Source organism: Cavia porcellus, unplaced genomic scaffold (assembly GCF_034190915.1).
Source record: "Cavia porcellus strain 051 isolate PalLab524CR breed Dunkin Hartley unplaced genomic scaffold, mCavPor4.1 scaffold_28, whole genome shotgun sequence".
NCBI classification, from domain to species: Eukaryota; Metazoa; Chordata; class Mammalia; order Rodentia; family Caviidae; genus Cavia; species Cavia porcellus.
The window spans coordinates 50,251,824-50,275,736 of NW_026947511.1; the positions used below are offsets into that span (position 1 = coordinate 50,251,824).

Below are 23,913 nucleotides of genomic sequence, written 5' to 3' on the forward strand. Positions count from 1 at the left end.
TATGCATCACCTATTCTGTCTCTACTCACCTGATGATAGCTTCTGGGTTGTTTTTACAACTAAGCTTAGTGAATTTTGCTGAAATAAGCATAGGAATTACAAGATATTAGAGGATGCTGTTTTAACTCTTGTGGGAAATATTCCTGGGAGTGCTACAGCTAGCCGACACTGACTTTCATTGGTTCATTTTACCCTGGCTAGTATGGCTCTGCTTTGTTGTATTTTTCTGGAGTTTTCTGATTGGCATACTTTTCTGGAGAAAATTATGTCCTTCTAACACTGAAACAAGTAGTAACCTTCCTGATTCCTTTCTTGATACACAGCTTGTTCAAAACTCACTTGTTGGCCAAGGATTTAGCTCAGTGCTGTAAGCACCTGCCTGGCAAGTGTGCAGTCGTGAGTTTGATCCCTGGTACCCATAGTCATTTGTTTACCTTCCATGTATTAGGGTAGTTTCCAAATTTTAAAATAGCCACTGATGCAGAAGTACACAATAGAGATGTGAACACCACGTGATTGGAAGTGAGGGATATTAATGATGGGCATAAATCTATAGTCAAACAATGAGTGACTTCCAGAGGTCTGCTGTATAACATAGTATCCAATAGTTTTTAAAAAGCTGTCACACACTAAAAAGCTTAGTAAGAGTGTAGTGTCCTTTTAAAGTGCCCCCACAAATATGGAGAAGCCATGAGAAAACTATTAGATGTGATGAATATGTTTATTACCTTAATTATGTTGAGGCAACTTGAATATTTACATATATCTATATTTACCAAATTGCATATATTTTTGTAAACTAGCTTTATCATGTTGGAAGTAATTTTAAAAGTAATGTAGGGACTCGAATAAATATTACTTCCAATAAGATATGTAAATATGCAATACGCATAGAAAATACATTTCACAACATTCATTATTCACTAGAGAAAACTAAATCAAAACCACAAGGTAAGACCACATTCCCCCCCCCCAAGAAAAAGGGAGATAAGCCTGGTGAGGAAAAGATCATTGTGAAGAACCATGTGAAATAATTTGGAATTTCATCAAAAATGTTAAATATAGAATTGCATATGATTCTACAATTCCACTCAAGTCATGTATGTATCCAAGAGATTTCAGAGCTTATGACCTTGGTGACATAGTTCAGTAGAGGAATGCTTGCGTAGGATTTGGAAGACCCTGGTTCATATTAGACCCTGGTCTAATATTTTAAACAACAGCATAGATTCGCAAAAAAAATGTGTAAATGTTCAGAGCACTATTTTTTATGATGCCAAAATGTATAAAGAACCCAATGGTCCATTATCAGATAAATAGACTAACAATAATTGGCATATTTCATACAATGCCAAATTATTTCACTACAAAAAGGATTGTTGTAAACTAATACATGGAAAAATATGTAACTGTGTTAAAAGAATGCTTAGTAAAAGAAATTAGATACAAACATCATGTTTATACAAAATGTCACGAATAGGCCAATGAGTAAATACAGAAAATAGATGATGTTCACCAGGAAAGAAGAGAGTAAGAGAAACTGTTAACTCATATGGGGTGTCTACTGGGGTGGGGAAAACTTGTGGGAAAGGGTAGTGATTGTGATGTTGTATAATATAAATATTTTAAAAATTTAAGTAGTATATTTTATTCATGCAAATTTTATCTCAAAAAATTGAAAGATATAGATATGAACAGACTGAAATTATTCTCATTTTATTAGTACTTATTAATTATAGAAATTACTGGTTTCCATTGTGGCATTTCATACAAGAATTTCTTCTATCATTTCTTCTTTTACCTGAGAGATTATTTCTAGTTTGAATTCCTTTAAGGCTTACCAGAGTTGCTTCTTTACTTCAGTTATAATTATTTCAGGTATTTCAGTTATGTGGCATTTGTTTTCTTCTCTGCACATGGCTCCTAGGCTTTCCTGGGATAGGCTGGATGTTTGAGATTGCATTTTGGTCTTTTGTTTTGTCATTTTCCTGTATTTTTGAGCTTCAAGTATTGTTCCAAGTGTGGGAGAGAGTTCCACCAGCCTGGGATGAGGTTCCCTGTGGTGGCCCCACTCACTGGACCCGGCAGGGAACCGTGGCCTGGTCCCCAGGCCAGGAAGAGTGTTCCCCAGGCTGGGGCAGGTGGCATTTCATACAAAAATATAGCATTCATGTGATCAAATGATAAATGATGAAGAGAGCCTCGTGGGGAATATAAACTATAGAAAGACAAAAGAGTATATTTTTCTGGGGTGTGCTGGCCCACACCTGTCATCCCAGCACTCGGAAGGCTGAGACAAGAGGATCATTGCAAGATCAAGACCAGCCTGGGCTACAAAGGAGCTCAAGGCCAGCCTGAACTGCCTAGCAAGACTCCATCTCAAAAAGACAAAAAAATATACTTTTGCAGAATCTAGCTTCAGTATGATAAATAAGTACAGTAAGATGAGGGACTTGATAATAGAAAGTTAATAAATCTGCAGAAGAAGCATCTTGGAACAGAGGGCTTGAATCAGTGGGTAATTTGGGAAGAAACAAAGGAACCCAGAGTCAAATGCTTACTCTGCGGCCACCTTAGCACAGTTTCAATTACAAGTAAACACAAAGCTTCTCCCTCCTTCAGCACAGTCTTCTGGGCTTCATTTTGACAAAGAAAAAAAATCCCACAGAAAGGTGTTCTGTCTTTATCAGTTGAGATCTGTGCACACAAGTGTTTATTTGCACATGTATTCAAATGAGCACATGAACCCTTGCAATGAATTATGGTTTTATGATTCTCCTGTGAGGTCCAGGGTCCACCCTCCATATCCCATTTGGCTACAGATCTCATAAGGAAAACCTGGCTTGTGAGACAAGCTTCTCTCTGCCTCGGGTGGTACAACACCCTCTCTGTGCCTATACAAGGGCCCCAAAGGCATCGGATTCCCCTGGAATTCCCTTGGAATAGCTGGAATTCCCAGGGCAGCTGCATTGGACCTTAAACTGACTCTCCCAGAAATGGTGAATCCACAGATCAACAAATGTGAGTTTTATTTTACTTACTGCTGTTACTTGTGCCTATGTAAATGTATGTATGAGCCTAAGTTAATGTCTTTCAGAAAAGTATTATGTCACAAAGAAAGACCAGGCCCCAGAGCATGAAGTTGGAATTGCATGGGAGATACTCATGCCCGGCCACGTGACTCCTCGTTTTTTTCATCGTCTGGTTAGGTTCTGCCAAGGAGCTCTCAGTTCACTAATCGCTCCCTGATTAGACATTACTAGCTCTTCACCTCATCCTGCTTCCACGAGCCCGCTCTAACTTTTGGAGCCTGTGTTCTCCATGTGTTTCTCTGCTTCTTGCCTTTGCTGGCCTTTGCTGAATGTTTCCCACATATTTTGAATTTTATTCCTCTACTCCACAATTCTGACTATCATGCTGATCATACTTCCAACTTTTCTATATGTCATTAGAAAGTTTCCTATTTTCTGTCTTTATTTTTTTCTTTTTTAAATCTTTCTTTCTTTCTTTCTTTCCTTCCCTTTTTTCTTACTTTGCTTATTTATGTGCAGTATTAGAGGTTGTACCTAGTGCCTTGAGCATGCTAGATAAGCAGTCTAATGTTGAGTTTTAGCTTCAAACCTTCTGAAATTTTGAGACAGTGATCTCACTACATTGTGCTGGCTGGCAATGAACCTGGGATCCTTCTGCTTTAGCCTTCCAATCAGGTGAAATTAGGCTGTGCCACTGTGCCAGCTGAAACTCACTTTTTTAAAAATATAACCACTAACTGGCACTTAAGAAATGTGATACCTATACTCTAAGTGTAGTGCAAAGTAATTTGGCAAGATTGAAAATCTACACTCATGCCTAATACACACAAACATAATAATGAAACAAAAATTTCGTTAAAAAGCATATTATTGTGGATTTGTATGGGGCTATTAATATTCACAGAAAAAGCATTTCAATGTGTACTAAATGAAGGTTTAGAAACAGCAGATTCCAGCTTATTGTGATTATGCTTCTGATTCATAGGAAATATTGAAATCATTAATGTGGCAAACAGAAATTTGCTATGTTTCTATGTTTGGAGAAATATCCATTTAACTAAGTTTGCAAGAGCACAGAAGTCTAACTGAGACCATTATAAAAAGAAGAGATTTAATTCTGGCCATCAGAAGCATAGTATTAAATTTATACTCATGAGAAATGCATACAGTTTTTCTCTACTTAGAGATGTGATTCTATCTCTGGACTCCTTGTAGTCTGCTGACTTCCTTTGGAGAGTAAATGTGCAGTCTCCATTTGCTCTGATCTAGTGAGGTGATTCCAAGGGATTATTGGCAATACAAAAAGAGAGATCTTCCATATGGTTACACATTGCAGAATTGCCTTTGTTTTGAAACCAAACTATCGCATATGCCACATAGTATGTATCAGTTTTTCTGTCATGGACATTTAGGGATTTTTACCCAAACTTAGCCATAATGAACAGTGCTGCAGTCCACTTGGGAGTTGATTCTACATCATCTATTTTGTTCCACTGATTCTCAGTCTGTTTTGGAGACAGTACTCTGCAGTTTTTACCAATGTGACTTGTTAGTATAATTTCATATCAGGGATTATGATGCCCTCTGCCTTGCCTCTGTTGCCCAGAACTGATTTTGCTATTCTCAATAGCTTCTGGTTCCAGATGGAGTTTAGGGTTGTTTTCACCATTTCTCTGAGTTTTGGTTTACACATTGCATGAATTCTGTATATCAGTTTTGAAAGTATGGCTACTTTCACTGTAGTTTTTTCTGCCTATCCTAGAACAGGGAATTCCTTCTCATCTTCTAACATTCTGCTAGACCTCCTTTTTCAGAGTACTGCATTTTTTAATAGGAAGCTCCTACACTTCCTTCACTATATTGATTCCCAAGTACTTCATTTTTCCTTGATGATCCTGTGAAAGGTATTGTTTTCCTAGTTTCTCTCTCAGTGAGTTTGTTATTTGTAAACAGGAATGCTACTGATCTTTAATATTGACTTTGTGTCTTATTTTAGCTATTTGGTAACTAATTTCTCTTGTCTCATTGCTTTTGGATAATTTTTTCCAGAACTATGTTTACAGGACTGGTGGTGGTGAGCATCTTCATCTATTGTTACCAATTACAGAATGGATGCCTTCAGTTTCTGTCCATTTAGTCAAAGGCTTCATGCTGGCTTATCATAGATGGTTCTCATCATATTGAGATAAAGACTTTCCATAGGATTTTTTATCATGAATGAGTATTGGACTTCGTCAAGTGCTTTTAGTGCCTGTATTGAAATGATCACAAAGCTTTTGTGCTTACTTCTGTCGATGTAGTGAACTATATTTGTTGATTTGTTTGTGTTGAATCATGCCTACATACTTGAGAGGAATCCTGCTTGGTCATGGCATGTAATCTTTTTGATGACGTGTTCTATGTTGCTTGCCAGAGTCCTACTGAGGACTTTTGCATCTAGCTTTACTAAGGAGATTTTAGGCTTAAGAAGAGGTCACTGCTATTGAACTTTAGCTTATCACTTATAGTGTGATACTGGGAGAAATATTTTACTGATATATAAAGTTCCTCCTTTTGGAGGAAGGAGATTGGGTGTGAAACCACAGATACAAATCCTTGAGGTAAAATTGTAACTGGAACGGTGCTAAAGGCCTGCCAGTTTCTCTCAAATATTAAACACTATTAGAGAATTGTTATTGCATAGGGAAACAGTGAAATATAAACAACCATCAGAGCAAGTAAAGATGCATCACAATTACTTTACTTCTTGGAAGTTTTCTTAATTATTTAAGGCAGTGTTCCTTCAAACTAAATCATCTCAGTATATTATTTACTACTTTCAGACGTAAGATCTATTATTTTACATGTGTAATATTTATATTAAATATGCATGTTTTGTACAGAACACTAATCACAGAAGAACAGATTCAAGGTTAGAAAGAAAATGAGTGTTTTTTTATAACTGAGTAAAGACATTTATCCAAGTATCTCAAGGAAAGAGAAACTGGGATGGGAAAAGGAGAAAAGAAAGAATGGAAAATGAAAAATAAAGATATTTATATATATATAAAAATGTTTAACAACTAATTTCTATTAGTTCATTGAAAAGTAAGTTTGTGCTTATAGTTTGATCAATTTTTCATGACTATGTCTTATAATCTGAGAAACTTTCTGAAAGATAGCTATATGCAATGTATTAACCATTACTCTCCTATTGTCTTAATAATGCAATGTATTAACCATTACTCTCCTATTGTCTTCTATTCAATTTTTTAAAAATTTTTATTTAAAGAAAGACTAAACAAAACAGAAAACAGGTAGAAATAATACATACTTTCAAAGAAAAAACAAACAATAAGAAATCACTAGGATGTTGGAGAAAAAAATAAAGCAAGACAAACAAAACATATGCCTATAAACACATGAAACAAAAGAGACACATAAGACTGCTGTACAAGGAGTTCTACCATTGTTCCTGTGTTGTCTCTTGTTATCTTCAGTAGAATTAGCAATATCATCAGACATAGTATAATTGAATATATCAGTACACAACAGTAATGAAAACAGAACTTTGCATATAGTATTAAACATCAAAAGCAGTCAGTTATCAAACGAGAATATGGATCGCAGTCTTGTCATCTTCAATGTAGTTGCCTATACTCTCAGACTTGATACAATCAATCATATACGTTTTGAATAAAATCTGTCAATATCAAACAGCAATCACACAAACCACAATTAATTAAGATCAGTCATGATTTATTTTGCAATTTTATATTGTTGTTTTTATTACTTATTACTTTTATTTTTTATTTTTTATCTTCAAGAGGGTAAAACAAAGCATAAGAAAATAGAACAAAGGAGAGCAGAAAAAAACAGTGTAAGTGACACAGATTTCAAAGCAAGACAACAGGAGATCAGCAGTGGCTACCATAATGTCTCTTTTTTCTTCCAAATAATTGTCTATATCTTGACACACAATGAATTCATACAAAAAAATAGTACAAAACTGATCAGAGCATAGTAATGAAGGAATTACAGGCCTTCAAAACCAGACAATAGGAAAATCAGCAATAACTACCATAATGTCTCCTGTTCTCTTCAAAATAGTTGTCTATACCTTCATGTATGTTGAAATTAAACAATACAAACAGACTAAAATCACTCTAAATGAAGAATCATAGCATTACTGGATTTCACAGCATGACAATAGGAAATCAGCAGTGAATACCATAATGTCTCTTTTGCTTCAAAGTAGCTGTTCATTTCATCACATATAATATAATCGATTCTCATAAACTGTTTAGGAAAAGCTCTACACATGTATAAGCCTCTGCATGTAGACCTATTCTTTCTGTATTTGAGGGGAAAAAAACAAAACAAAACAAATTACTAGAAAAACAAAATAAATAAAGACAAAAATACAAGAGCAAAGAGCCCAAAACAATGACAATATAGGCCTTCAAAACAAGATGGTAGGCAGAGGAGGAGCTGGGCGGATCCGGAGTCCCTGCAGAAGCCCGTTCCTTTGTCTGAAGGACTGAATACTTCTGCAAGCAGGGAGGCATCGCAGCTTCCTGAGGCACCTCAGCCTGTGGTGAGTGCCCAGCACAGTCTGCCCAAATCTCAGACTGTTCCGGACCCCCCAGGCTTCTGGGTGCAGAGAAGTGGAGCAGTGGGTTAGAGGCCACTACAGCTGCCTCCCCATCCCCCCCGGCTACACTTGGAAGTCTGCTGAGCTCCTGATGGATGGGCGGGCCTACACTAACCCCCGAGCCCAGCCGCACCTAGCCATCTCCTGCAGAGGAGGAGCTGGGCGGATCCGGAGTCCCTGCAGAAGCCCGTTCCTTTGTCTGAAGGACTGAATACTTCTGCAAGCAGGGAGGCATTGCAGCTTCCTGAGGCACCTCAGCCTGTGGTGAGTGCCCAGCACAGTCTGCCCAAATCTCAGACTGTTCCGGATCTGGAGTGCCTGCAGAAGTCCCTTCCTTTGCCTAGAGGACTGTGGATATCTCTGCAAGCAGGGAGGGATCACAGGCTCCTGAGGCACTGCGGCCTGTGGAGAGCACCCTAACCCGGCTGCAATTGAAGAGCTGTGGATCTTCCAAGGGGCAGGTGGGCGCACAGTGTCCCTGAGGCCCAGCTTGTCTGGAACTGCGGAGTTCTGAGCAGGCAGAGGAGGGACACTGGTTCTTCAGGCCCAATGGCTTGGGGTAGTGCGGTGTCAGAGTCTCAGTAGCTCCAAGCATAGAAGGGGATTTTCAACAGATCCTGAGGAAGCTTTCAAATAACACTTGAAACACAGAAATATACAAAATGACAAAACGAAAGACCAAATTACAACCTCAAACCTCCAGCCCATCTCAGGAAACCCTAGGAGCAATGTATATAGAAGAAAATATATCCCATCCACCTCATATATCGGACATAATAGCTACTGAAGTTGACAAACAACTCCAGGAAGCTTTAAAGAAATTCAAACTCGAAATAATCTCCCAGATAAAAGAAGAAATGATAAAAGAAATGAAAGAGATTCTAAATATATCTAAAGAAAACACAGATAAAAAATTGGAGGAACTAAACAAAAAGATAGAATCCCTAGACGAGCAATATAAGAAACAAACAGAATACATAATGCAGATGCACAGAGATATACAGGAAATAAAAAACTCCACTGAAAGTTGTAAAAACCGCCTTAATGAAAGTGAAGATAGAATTTCAGACCTTGAAGACATGATTGCAGCTAGTGAACAGGAAAGGAAAGATCTTTTGAAAATAACAAGTAATCAGGAAACAACAATTCAACAACTGCAAGACGATGCAAAGAAGAATAACATAAGAATGATAGGGATTAATGAAAGAGAGGGAGACAACATAAAGGATGTCAAGAGGATATTTAGAGAAGTAATAGCTGAAAATTTCCCAAGCATGAGATCAGAAACTGACATCAAGATCAGTGAAGCATATAGAACTCCAAACACTCATAACCAAAATAAAACTACACCCAGACATATAATAATCACCATCCCAGAAATCCAACACAAGAATAGATTACAAAAAGCTGTCAGAGAGAAAAGACAGATCACTTATAAAGGAAAACCTATCAGAATCACAGCAGACTTCTCAGCACAAACGATAAAGTCAAGAAGAGCATGGAGTGAAATATTCCAGATCCTAAAGCAAAATGATTTCCAACCAAGACTGATATATCCTGCAAAACTATCATTCAAAATAGATGGTGCAATACGATACTTCCATGACAAAGAACAGCTGAAGAACTTCATGAACACCAAACCGACCCTGCAAAAAATATTGAAAGACAGTTTAGATACACAAAGGAAAAAACCACTAAGCAAAGCAAATAATTAAACAGAACAGAAAGATAAAGATGCAACAGCAGAGAGATAACATTCCTACAATTAACCAGCATTTAACAGTAATAACCATTAATGTAAATGGTCTCAATGCACCAATCAAAAGAAACAGACTAGCAGAATGGATCAAGAAACAAAATCCAACCATATGCTGTTTACAGGAAACCCATCTAACCCAGAAGGATACTCACAGACTGAAAGTCAAAGGATGGAAAACAATTCTTCATGCAGCAGGAATCCAGAAAAAGGCAGGAGTAGCCATTCTGTTTGCAGACAACGTGAACTTTAAACCAACAGTGACCATAAAGGACAAAGAAGGTCACTACATACTTGTAAGGGGAAAACTCCAAGAGGAAGAGATAACTATCTTAAATATATACGCACCAAACTCCAGAGCACCAAGTTATATAAAACAATTATTAACAGAAATGAAAACTCAAATTATCAGTAACACAATTGTAACAGGAGACCTTAATACGCCATTGACACCAAGGGACAGATCAACCAGACAGAAAATGAGCAAAGAAATAACAGAACTGAATCATACCTGTGAACAAATGGGTTTGATAGACATATACAGGATGTTCCACCCAACAACATCAGAATACACATTCTTCTCAGCAGTACATGGATCATTTTCTAAAATAGACCATATATTAGCTCACAGAACATATTTAAACAAGTGCAAAAGAGCTGAAATCATCCCTTGCATGTTATCGGATCATAGCGCTCTGAAATTAGAAATTAATGATAAAAGATACTGCAAAAATCCCACAAACACATGGAAACTGAATAACACACTCTTGAGTAATCAGTAGGTCACAGAGGAAATTAAAGAAGAAATCAAACAATACCTAAAAGAAAATGAAAATACAGATACAACTTACCGGAACCTGTGGGATGCAATGAAAGCTGTCCTGAGAGGAAAATTTATTGCACTGAGTTCCCACATCAGGAAAACAGAACGAATACAAATAAATAACTTGATGCTACACCTCAAACAGCTAGAAAAAGAAGAGCAAGTCAAGCCCAAAGCCAAAAGAAGAGAGGAAATTATAAAAATCAGAGCAGAAATCAATGCAATAGAGACTAAGAAAACAATCCAAAGAATCAACAAATCAAAGAGTTGGTTCTTTGAAAGAATAAATAAAATCGATAAGCCCCTAGCCAACCTTATTAAAAAAAGGGAAGAAAAAGCTCAAATTCATGCAATAAGAAATGAAAAAGGAGAAATCACTACAGACCCAATAGAAATACAGAAGATCATCAACACCTATTTCGAAAACCTCTACTCTCAAAAGTTTGATAACACAGAAGAAATAGACAGATTCCTAGAAGCATATGAAGTGCCAAAGCTAGATCAAGAGGATGTAAAACTGTTGAATAACCCAATCTCTGTTACTGAAATTGAAAATGTAATTAAGTCCTTACCCACCAAGAAGAGCCCAGGCCCAGATGGATTCACTGCAGAATTCTACAAGAAATACAAAGAAGACCTAATGCCAACACTCCTCAAACTGTTCAATGAAATTGAAAGGGAAGCAATCCTTCCTAAGTCGTTCCTGGAAGCAAATATTACTCTAGTACCAAAACCTGAGAAAGACCCAACTAAAAAAGAGAACTATAGACCGATCTCCCTAATGAACACAGATGCAAAAATCCTCAATAAAATATTGGCAAATAGGATCCAGCAAATCATCAAGAAGATTATACACCATGACCAAGTGGGATTCATCCCAGGAATGCAAGGATGGTTCAACATACGCAAATCAATAAATGTAATCCACCATATCAATAAAGCCAAAAATAAGAATCACATGATCATTTCTATAGATGCAGAAAAAGCCTTCGATAAGGTCCAACATTTATTCATGATAAAAACTCTACAGAAAATTGGAATAGATGGTCTTTACCTCAATATAATAAAGGCCATTTATGACAAACCAACAGCCAGCATCATTCTAAATGGCCAAAAATTGAAAGCCTTTACTTTAAAATCAGGCACAAGACAAGGATGTCCTTTATCACCACTCCTATTTAATATAGTACTGGAAGTACTAGCCAGAGCAATTAGGCAAGAAAGAGAAATAAAAGGGGTAAAGATAGGAAAAGAAGAAGTTAAGATGTCGTTGTTTGCAGACGACATGATACTCTACATAGAAGACCCCCTAAGCTCCATTGACAGACTCTTAGATACAATAAATAAATTCAGTAATGTGGCTGGATACAAAATCAATACTCAGAAATCAATAGCATTCCTATACTCAAACAACAAAATCACAGAGAGGGAAATAAGAGAAACTGGATTATTCACATTAGCAAGCAAAAAAATGAAATATTTAGGAATTACTCTTACGAAAGAAGTGAAAGACTTATACAGTGAAAACTATAATACACTGAAAAAGGAAATTGAAGATGATCTCAGAAAATGGAAAGACATCCCTTGCTCATGGATAGGAAGAACAAACATTGTGAAAATGGCCATTCTCCCAAAACTCTTATACAGATTCAATGCAATTCCAATAGAAATACCATCAACATACCTTATAGATCTAGAGAAATCACTCCTAAATTTCATCTGGAACCAGAAGAGACCTAGAATCGCAAAGGCAATTCTAAGCAGCAAAGGCAAAGCAGGAGGCATCACAATCCCTGACTTGAAATTATACTACAAAGCAACAGTAGTAAAATCAACATGGTATTGGAATCAAAACAGAGGCGAAGATCAATGGAATAGATTAGAAGATACAACCACAACTACAAACACACTCAACCACCTTATCTTTGATAAAGGAGCCAAGCAGGTTCACTGGAAGAACGACAGTCTCTTTAATAAATGGTGCTGGAAAAACTGGCTCTCCATTTGCCGAAAACTAAAGCTAGACCCATGTCTATCACCATGTACTAAATTAAAATCTAAATGGGTCAAAGATCTGAATATTAAAACAGAAACACTAAATCTATTGGAAGACAAAGTGGGTAGAAACCTTGGAGACATAGGAGTAGGTAGAGAATTCATGAACAGGACTCAAACCGCACGGGAAACACTTCCCAGAATCAATAACTGGGACCACTTCTTATTAAAAAGTTTCTGCATGTCAAAAGAAATCTCCAGCATAGTGAAAAGAAAACCCACAAACTGGGAAAAGATTTTAGTGAACTCTCTCTCAGACAAGGGACTCTTGTCTAAAACATATAAAGAATTAAAAAAACTCAGACCTCCAAAATTCAAAGATCCAATCCAAAAATGGGCATCTGAGATGAATACGCAATTCTCAGATGAAGAAATGCAAATGGCAAATAAATATATGAAAACATGCTCATCATCATTGGTCATCAGAGAAATGCAAATTAAAACCACACTGAGATTCCATCTCACTCCTGAAAGAATGGCCAGGATCAAGAAAACCAACAGCAACAAATGCTGGAGAGGATGTGGGGAAAAAGGAACTCTCCTGCACTGTTGGTGGGAGTGTAGACTGGTACAGCCTTTGTGGAGGTCTGTCTGGAGGTTTCTCAAAAAGTTGGGATTGGAAATCCCATTTATTCCAGCTATTCCACTTCTAGGCATATTCCCAGAAGAACTGAAAGCATCATACCACAGTGATTTATGTGCACCTATGTTTATAGCAGCACAATTTGTAATCGCCAGATCTTGGAAACAACCCAAGTGTCCATCAACTGAGGAATGGATAAAAAAGTTGTGGTATTTCTATACAATGGAATATTATTCAGCTATAAAGAAGGATCACATTGAGATATTTATCAATAAATGGGCGCAGCTTGAGACCATACTCATAAGTGAAATAAATCAATCTCGCATGTATGAATACCGAATAGTTTCCCTAATGTAAGTAATGATTCAAATATATGAAAATATGTGGCAATCATGATTCCCCATTATGTGGCCTTGAAGCCTTATAAAATTTTCACTTATTAATTAGAAAGGCTTTATTCTGGGCTTCTTGATATGGAAATATTTGAAGCTATAGTATATGAAGTTTTATCCAAATATCTCAAGGAAAAAGACAGACACTATGGTAACTATTATTCTTTTAAAAAATTATTTAGTTATTTCTTATGTTTATTTTAATTAAGGGAAAAATTAAAAAAATTAGGATATATAATAGTAACTCTTTTCGATTTCCTATTAACTTGTTTTGAAGTCCTGTAATGCTCCCACGATCTTGATTTGACTGATTAGACTCTGTTCCATTCTGTGGGATAGTATCAAGTCTGAGGGTATAGGCAACTACTTTGAAGGCAATAAGATTCACTAAGATGCCCATTCTGGTTTGACTATTGTCTCCTTTGGAAGTCCTGTAATGTTTACAATGTCTAAGTTTTATTGGTCTTGTTCTCTACTGTTTTGTCCAACTTTATAATATCTAATGAGATAGACAAATCTTTTTAAGGAAACAAGAGACAACGTTGATAACTATTGTTAATAACTGTGTACTCTGTTCTACATCATGTGCTAAGTCTATCCTTGGTTTTGACTGACAGCTTTGTTCTGCCATATTTGACTTTATTCTCCCCCCCCCCAAAAAGTAATAAGAACTAAGGAGTAATAAAATCTAAAATGTGTAAATTTTGTTGTAAAAAGAGAGGAAGGGAAAAAAAAAGAGCTCTAACGGATATAACAGCAAGTGTGTTTAGGGGTGTTAAATAGCTGACTATATTAATGTTTTTGGATCATTGAACACAGCTGTTTGTAGTCTCTCTGTTTGAATGTCTACTTTGTATTCTTTGATACTGTGATTTGAGCAACTATTTCCAAGATGATAATATGTAATCTATTAACAGGTGATTTCTTACTGTTATGTTTTTTTTTTGTAGTTCTGTATTATATGTAACCTTACACTGCTTTGTTTTGTTTTGTGTTTTTCTCTTTTTCCTCTTAAATAAAAAAAAAAAACAAGATGGTAGCAAGGGAACTAAGGTTGTTATTTTACATAGTGATCCTCAAAAGAGCTCTATTTTTTCTCTTTAAAATAAAAAAGACACCAAGGTCTGTTTCCTCAGTACATATTTCTTTGGATGCTTCATTCCATACAATTGAAAAGACTACTGATAAAAAATTTCTTTCATTTGACTAAAAAGTGAGACATTTGAAAACATTTTGATTGCAGCCTCATTCTATACTTTCAAAAGAAAATTTTCTTAATGAGATATTTAATTTTAACTGTCAGAATTTAGCCTAAAATTTTAATGTTATGATTTCACTTAAAATTTTATTACTTTAGAATAATTTGTGCTTATAGTTATAAGGGCTTGTCAGGTGATGTCAATGTATAGTGATATTCATTAGTGGTAGATTCATTGCATAATGTGTGCATATAATTCAACAGTAAATTAATCCATGATCCAATAGACATTATCATTTTTATTCAACTTTTAATTTTAACTTTTTTACATGATTGGAATTCTATTAAATTTTTTTCTTAGTACACATTTGCACTACATACTATTACATTTATTTTGGCGAATTGTTTCAGATGTAACATACATTAATTCTTTTTATGTCCTTTCCCCTTTCCCTCTGGGCTGCATCACTTTCTATTTTTCTTCACTCTCCACCCTCCATCTTTTCAACTGTCTTTCCTTTTGACTAGGATACATCTTGCTACCTACTATAAACTTTATAATGTTCATTAATTAGGTCTCAGCTTTCTCATGTAAACTAAACCATTAATTATTTAAATGTGTGACTGATTTATTTCTCTGACATTATTATACCAAAGGGCATTGATATGACTACAATGACTCAAGTTCATCATAGCTTGTGACATGGTAGTACTCCATTCTGTGTAAAGACCACAAGTTCTTTATCTGCTCATACATTGATGGATATACAGGTGAATCAAGATTAAGCTATCATGGGTATGGGTACTATCCCCCTGCACTATGGGATTCTTCACGTTAGTGACTCAGTTCTCCTGGATGGTTGGATTTAATAGACAATAAATTTTGAGTTTCATATAATTTTATGCCATGAAATATAAGTAATGTCATCATTTCTTTCAATCATTTAAAATATAAAATCTATTCTGATATTACGGGAACCTAAAATGCATATCACAATTGATTTGACCCAAGTACCATAAATTGTTACTTCCTGCCTTGGATTTTGTTTGCAGAAACAGCAACAAAGTGATAAGGGCACATGTGGAACATGACAGGGATTCTTCCATTTACCCTGAGGTGTCTATGTCCAGGAACTTCACACAGCCTGTGGGAAAAAGCATTTATCTAACATTTGTCCTGCTCTAAAATAAAAATAATGTCCAACTCTCTCCCTGTGTATCTCTTGGAAATAACAAGGATCCTCAACTCTGGCGTGCAGTCTGAAAATTGGTCGCATTCCCAGTGTTTACTCGATGTACTGAAAGAAATGCCTATTTTGAGACCACAATAAGGTGGGCCAGAATTTTAATAAGAAAATTCTCTGGTATTTATTTTCCAGATTTCAACTTCAAAATAAAAACTATATGTTTTGGTGCTCTCATCATGTGCTTCCCAATATGTGTTCTTATTTGTTCACAATATGTGTGCAAGAAGAGATGTTGCAAAAAATGTAAGTACATAAAGTTATGATTCCTTAAGGAAACTGCACACTACTCAGAAAATTTTGACCTGGTTTTGGAACAGAAGAACAAGGGCCTCCCATTAGCAAAGGAGAGTTTAAGTCAAGGATCTGGAGATCTCACATGAATGTTTACTATTCTCCTTGGAGAGAAGTCATAAATTTAATTGCAGCACACAACATTTTAAAAAAAAGATTTTGCTAAAATGAAATCTATCACATGTACAGTCCATAAAGACTGTAAGTACACATCAAAATCCATAGTATGAATAATTAATATAAATGCTGAACAGATGAAAGCACTTAATATACTTGTGAACCTTATGACTATTACCGTAATTCTTCATTCCCTTCAGCTGTTAGAATTGCAAACAATAGATGAGATTTTAAAGAATCAAATTTAAACACTCTAACCAGAAGTATTTTAAAGGTGTAAACTGTTTTAATATTGAATATGCTGGCAAACAAAGAAAAGGCCGAATTCATTCCCACTTAATGATTCTGTAAAAGTATTCATAGTCATATAGAGAAATAGTTTTAATTATATGAGATTGTGCAATTGTTATTGTTGTCTCAGTTACTTTTCTCATTGCTAAGACAGAAATACCCGCCACCCAAAGTTAAAAGAGGCAAGATTTATTTGACCCACAATTTGTAGATGTTTCAATCTATACTAGGCAGGGTGGTATGGAAGGAAGACATCACAGTAGAGAAATAGTCCACAGCAAGGAGGCAGGCAGGCAAGTTCACATTAGCCTCTTTGTGCCCTTTGTAGTCTATATTGGGCTACCTGTCTTGGGCAGACGTAGCACTCAACCTCTTAATCCTAACCAGAATTAAGCCAATCCTGGGATGATGTAGCAATCAGGTACCACACTCTAGGCCAGGCCACCTCTGCAAAGGCCCATTTATAACTACATAAGACTTTAGAGAGATATCAGACACAACCCATAAAAATTGTTAAGGATAAATTTTGTTTCTATTTGAGTTTTACAACTTGAAAATACAGGTTACATATAGATCCAAAGTGATTACTATGTTGAAGCAAATTAACATACCCACTACCTGACATAGTTACTTCTTTTTGTTGGGGGTGGATTAGAGGCCAGTAGCATAAAAATTTATTCAGAAAACACTTCAGGAAATTTCCAATATTTAAGGAAGACATTTTTACTCAGAAAAACAGAGACATTTTGAATTCAAACGAAACATAACAGCAAAAGAATTTCCCCATAGTACAACGTAGTCAATTTGTCAGAAACCCAGAACAAACTGTAAACATGAACAGCTGTTGGAGAGAAAAGCTAAATAGTCTATACAGGCAAACACATCAGAATAAAAGTAGATTTCTTATCAATCCATAAAGTCCAGAAGAGTTTGAGGTGAGATTATATCAGCATGAATAAAAAATAATAATTGTGATCCCAATTCATTATATCCTTCAAAGATGTACTTCAAAACCAAGGTAGAAATAAAGCCCTTCAACCATAAGGATACACTAAAGAACTTCATGAACACCAAGCCAGAGCTGTAAAATATACTTAAGAGACTCAAGCACAGACAAAAAAGACAATGGAATTCATGAGTCCAAGGGCAATTTTAAACCTCATGGGGAGAATAGTTAAATGAAAATCTGAAAGGACTCAGACGCTGGAAGATTAGTCAACTGACAGGAATTAGTACATACTTTTAAATAGCACTCAATGTAGATAGTCTTGGCTCTCAAATCAAAAGAAGGTGAAGGTGTTACTTTATGATGTCAAAAGTTATCCATTGGACACCTCTGCAAACCGTGATAAAGAGGCCCAGGTGAAAAGACCATAACTTCAGCAAAAATGTTGTTTAATTCCCTGAAATGTAACCTAAGTAATTTTTGTTGGACTTAGGACCCAGTGTCAGAGGGTTGGCTACAACAGAGCTATTGGAGGTAGCAATGCATTTGTCACTTACATGATCAGCAAAGTTATTGATTTTTTTTAAATAATTTAAAACTAAGAAATAAAAGTAAGGGAAAGTAGGCAGTACATTCAGGTTTTCTTTCTGAGTTCAATAGTCTAAATATTTTTCAGTATTTATTGTCCATACTTAAATAATTATAGAAACATTGCCTACCATATGAAGCAAGAGGCAAAGTTTAATGTGCTATTAACTACACATTATTAGATATGTTATTAATTAAATATGGATAGTGAAACTGTTAATATGTTGAAGAAAATTAACATATTGATCAGCTCATACAGCTACTTCTTTTGTAGGGGTTGAGCTAGAGGCTAACAGTGTTAAAAGTTATTCACTGAAATCACTTCAGAAAATTTCTAATCTAGGAAATGAGATGGTTACTCAAGAAAATAAGGCATTTAGAATGCAAAACAGATATGACAAGAAACTTCCAAATTGGATCAAACTTCAAGATTTGATCAAACTGGCAGAGTTGCTCAAACTGACAGATTTGATCAAGAAAGGAGACCAAATTATGCATTAACTGCAAGTAATGACATATGCACAAATAGACAGATTGGACAAGGAGGAGTACAAAATAAATCATTGTGTTGTTTTCTTAGTCTCTATTGCCTTAATTTATGCTCTTATCTCTTTAATTTCCAGGCTGTGAATGACATTTGGGTTTGATTTGTTCTTTCTCTAACAGTTTCAGGTTCAACACTGTTTACTTGAGCTTGTTCTGTTTCCTTGTGTGAGCTCATCGCTATCCATTTCCTTCCCAGCACTGCTTCTCTCACACCCCATGGGTTAACATAGGTTGTATCAGCACTATCATTTAATTATACATGCTGCTTAATATTTGTTTTAATTTCCTCTGTGACCCAATAGTTGTTCAGAATGTTATCGTTTAATTTGCATTTGTTAACGTAATTTTTGTGATTTCCTTTGTCATTCATTTTCATTGTGCATGTGTTCAGATATACGTGGGATGATTTAAATTCCTCTACATTTATTAAAACATGTTTTGTCACCTACTATGTAGGCTATCTTGGAGAACAGCCTATGTGGAGCTGAGGAGAATGTGCATTCTGATGATTTGGGGTGTAACTTTTCATACATATCTACCAAGTCTATGTATTCACAAGCTGGTTTAATTCTAGTATCTCTTGTTGATTTTTTTTCTAGTTGATCTATTTTTTGTGAGAGTGGGGTATTAAGATCTGCCACCACAACTGTGTTAATGTTTATTTGGTTTTTCATGTCTGTTAATATTTTTCTTATGTAGTTGTATGAACCTGTGTTTGGTGTAGACTTACGATTGTTATCTCTTCATTTGCAGGTATTTCCTTAACATTTATGTAACGACCTAATTCGTCCCTTTTGATCAATTTTGGCTCAAAGTTTGCATTATCTAAAAATAAAATAGCTACACTTGCTTTTCTCTGGGGTCTTATGGCATGGAGAATTTTATCCATCTTTTGACTATTAGTCTATGAATATCGTTTTGGGTTATATGTTTCTTGATTGCATCATATTGTTGGATCTTACTTTTTGATCCATTCAGCCAGCCCATTTCTTTTGATTGGTGAGTTGACACCATTTATGTTGATGGTTATAATTGACATTTATTGGCTTTTCTTTTTCCTATTTGTTCTTGTTGTTTGTTCCCTATCTTTCTCCTCTGTTTAACTGCTTTTCCTGCCTGCTGTCTTTTTCTGTTGGTGTCCATGTGTTAGTGGTCTTTGTTAACTCTTTCTAATATGTGATTCAGAACATTCTATACAGCTGGTTTGATGGCCATAACTTTTTTTTTTAAATTAAGGAGAAAAAGAAAAAAAAACAGAAAAAGGGTACAAGTAATACAAAATTTAAAAAATAAACAGTAAGAAATCACTAGTTAATAGATTACATATTCTCATTTTAGAAATAGTTGTTCAAGTTACTAAATTAAAGCATACAAAGTGGACCTTCACACAGTGAGACTGCAAACAGTTTTGTTCAGTGATCCAACAAAACTCAGTAATATGGTATCTATCTTATACACTTACACATATATGCAGTTATAACCTTTAGAGCACTTTCTTTCTTTTTTCCTTTGTACAATGACAATTACACATTTTGGGTTTTATTACTTCCACAGTTCTTATTACTTTTTTTGAAGAGAAAACCAAATGCAACATATCAGAACAAAGTCAGTCAAATCAAAAGGATGGACATAATAGATAATGTAAAAACAAAATACAAGGTGATCAACAATGGTTACCATACAGCCTCTTGCTATCTTAAGAAGAATTGCCTATATCATAAGTTATAATAAAATTGAACAAAACAGTAAATAATAAAACCAAAACATTAGAGACATTACAGGACTTCAAAAGAAGATAGGATGGGTATCATAATGAATCTTATTGTCTTCACAGTTGTTGCCTATACTTTCGAACTTGGTACTATCAAGCTAAGCAGAATAGAGGAAAATCAGTCAAAACAAGATGGGGAGGGCAATACAGCGTTTCAAATCAAGTTAATAGGAAATCAAAGTAGGTTACTATAATGTATCCTGCTATTTTTATTTATTTTTCCCTTTATTAAAAAGATAAAAAATAAAAAAGTAAGTAATTTAAAAAAGGAGATTGAGATAAAAGAGGGCATAACAACAAAACAGCACAGGTCAAAACATAACCATTTAAGCAAAATAGTGTTTCACCACAAGATATCCTGACATAAAAATAGTTACCATAGTGTCTCTTTCCTTGAAATCTTTGAGTATAACTTCGTATACTGTAGCACCAAACATATCCAGACAATGTAAAACCATTCAAGAGAATGACATTATCACAGAATATTAAGAACCAACCAACAGAAAATGAACAATGGTTTCTGTATAATCTCCTTGTCTATAAAAGTTCCTGCTTATAATATCACATATAATAAAATCCAATAAGATACAAGCTGTTAAGACTGATGGAGACAGAAGAATAAAAGCTTGATGGGACTTCAAAACAAGATGGTACTAAAACAGCACTAGCTATTATGATATCTTGTTTTCTCCAAAATAGCTGCTAATTTTAAATAATGCTCAGTCACAAAGGAAATGAGGAAAACAAAACAAAATATTTTATTGTATAACATGATCATTTGTAGTAGTATTTAATTGTGAAATGATTCTTCTGATACATTCATGTGAAACAGAAATATTAGCATTTCTGTCACACTCACAGTGTTCCCACAGACAGAACAATAATGGCAGAGATTATCCATGGCACCTAACCAAAAATAAATAATTAAAATGGCAAATTGATGTCATGCTTACTTTATCTAAAATTCTAACGTGGAAGAGCAAATTCAAGAACAACAAGCAGTGTGTCCTTCCTCTAATCTCATCTTGCTCTTCCAACTATGCTTAATAATTAATTTTAAGCACCATAAATAATAAATACGACCCTTCTTGAAAAGTGTTTTCATAGATTTTGGAGTAGAGAAGCACCTAATAAATGTCAGTGCATTAGGATTATTTTTGCTTTGCTTTTCTTTCATTCTGATTCTTGTATGATTTTATTTTTCAGGCAAATGTAGGGATAGCAAAGATAAAGCTTAATCACATTTTATGAACACAATCTGAGCTTCCTGTAATCATTTATTCATACTTTCATACTTATTCATCCTTCTTTGTTCCTTTGTATCAATATCTTTGATTTTTTTAGATCTTAACAGATGAAAATTATTTAACCATTTGTTATTCTCTGTCTCTCCCAATCATTTAGCTGAGTTAGCTTCTAAGGCAAATAATACTTGATCCAGTCTGATTTCATTTATCATTACTACTCTTATTTCATCAATATTTCTTATTTGTTTTGCAGATAAAATGGAAAATGGTGAGTTTCAACTCTTGATCCACTTTGATTGAAGATATTACTAAGTTGAACCATATTTTAGGCAATTAAAAGACACAAAGGGTATCTTACTCTTCCTCATTTAGTGAATAAATAAGACATTACCTCTAGTGAAACTACGCAGCTTGCAATTTGCTTCAATTTCATATAAATTCAAAATATTTCCTGTTGGCTTTTCAACTGGCAAGTTTTTTACTCATTGATTGCTCAGAAAAAAAGTAATGTATTTTAAACAAAAGTTACATTGTTTATCTTGACAACATAACTTAAGAAACTTAAACAAGGGCAGTCTTTGCTTTCATGTAAGAGCCATTTATTTCATTTGAAGATAGCTTCTATTCATTAGTTATCTTTATTTAGTTAAAGTTAATCCAAAACATATACATTCTAAAGTGTACAACTCAGTAACAGTAGCACATTCAGTGCTGTGCAATCTTCATCTTTACTTCTCAGAGAGTAATTATGAGTCTCTAATCTTGAGGCCCCCTGAGAAGGCACTTCTGGTTCCTACAGCAGTCAACCTTTGATGGTCACTGCTCTGATTCTGACTCCATGAATTTATCTGCTCTGGTTTCCTCCTAATGAAGTTACAGTCCATGAACATTTGAGTCCTCCTTCTTTCATGTGTACATAATTGCCAAGATTCATACCAAAACTTCGTATCTTTTCAAGGCAGAGCACCCTTAACCGGGGTGTCTGAGCTTGAGTACCAGTCAGCTCGAATATCTGAGACACTTGCACCATTCACCTCATGATGGACACTGGGGATTGTGATTACTGGGGATACTATTGCAGTAGACCCTCCCACACAAGTACACGTGTGAGCACCTGCTTTCACATTTGAAGTAGCTTATAACTGGGAATTGAATTGTTGCATCATATGGCAGAGTGTATGCTTATTTTAAGATAGCTGAAATGTATTCCAACCTGATAAAAAAGCTTAAATATTATGTGATTTCTCTTATGTGAGGAATTCAATACGTAAAAATAGTGCAAAATAAATGTTAGACGATCAAAGAAAAGGGATTAGGAAAATAACACCATTTAAGTTTTCCACTAAGCATGTACACAATTTAACTTTGTCTGCAGCAATTATAAGACGTGTGTGTGTGTGTGTGTGTGTGTGTGTGTGTGTGTGTGTGTATCACGACCAGCTCAGTATCTGTGAAGTATTGTATCATGGCTTTTATTCAGATCTTCCCAGCCATGAGAGAAACTAGTCACTTTTTCATGGGCATCTTTCCATTTTTCCATCTTGGAAGAAACATCCATTTATGTCATTCTTTTTGTTTTGAAAAGCAATTGTTATTTCATTGTACTTAAGCTGCAACAGTTTATTGTCTTTATACACTTTGCAAATTTTTATGATAAATTCTCAATTTTTCTTTAACTGCTTTTACCTCTTTATCATTTTAAAAAATCCATTCCAAAATCAAAAGACATCAAGAAATATCCCATTTGTATAATTTGAAGATGTTTATACTACAAAGCTCTTCCATCAAAATATTGGATCCACTATGCCTCTGTTTTGAGTAAATACTAACAATATGAGAATATTTAAAATATTAATAATAGGATCATTTACATGGAGTAATAGTGCAGATGTTTTTGCTACTCTGGAATTTTTCTGAAAGTTCTAAAGACCTGAATATTTAACTCTTTAGACATAGCAACTTGGTAATAGAGGAGTGTTCCTTAAAGCAAAGTATTTTTGTTGTATTGAAATGATTTTCTCTAAAATGAAAAATATACATAACTTATAGATTCTCATCTAATACATAATAAAACAAATTGCAAGAAAATAAATTAAAATATCTAGGAATAATTGCAGTACTTTAATAAAAATGAGCACTGACCACAATTAATTATTTACTCTTTCATAATTGCTCTGATAACATGAGCATATCATTCTGAAGATGAAAACAAATAATATAAAAAGAATGAGAGTGGGTGGTTTTGACTAGAAAAGATGGTTGAAAAATATAGGAAGCACAAAATGAATGAGAGATCAGCAAAATCAGACTACTTGAAGGAACCATGTCCAATACATGACATGAGTTACTTAGAGGGAGTAAATTCTCCCATATGTACTCACAGCAGGATCTGCACTC

At 35.0% G+C, this 23,913-nt stretch overlaps 1 long non-coding RNA gene across 1 annotated transcript; it reads left to right on the forward strand.

Moving 5' to 3' along the window:
* The first annotated feature begins 2,882 nt into the window (after positions 1–2,882).
* LOC134473745 (uncharacterized) lies at positions 2,883–21,994 on the forward strand. The gene is made up of 4 exons (XR_010044160.1): positions 2,883–3,021; positions 15,852–15,962; positions 19,252–19,497; positions 21,770–21,994. It is a non-coding gene; the product is annotated as an uncharacterized LOC134473745 (long non-coding RNA).
* Positions 21,995–23,913: the final 1,919 nt, after the last annotated feature.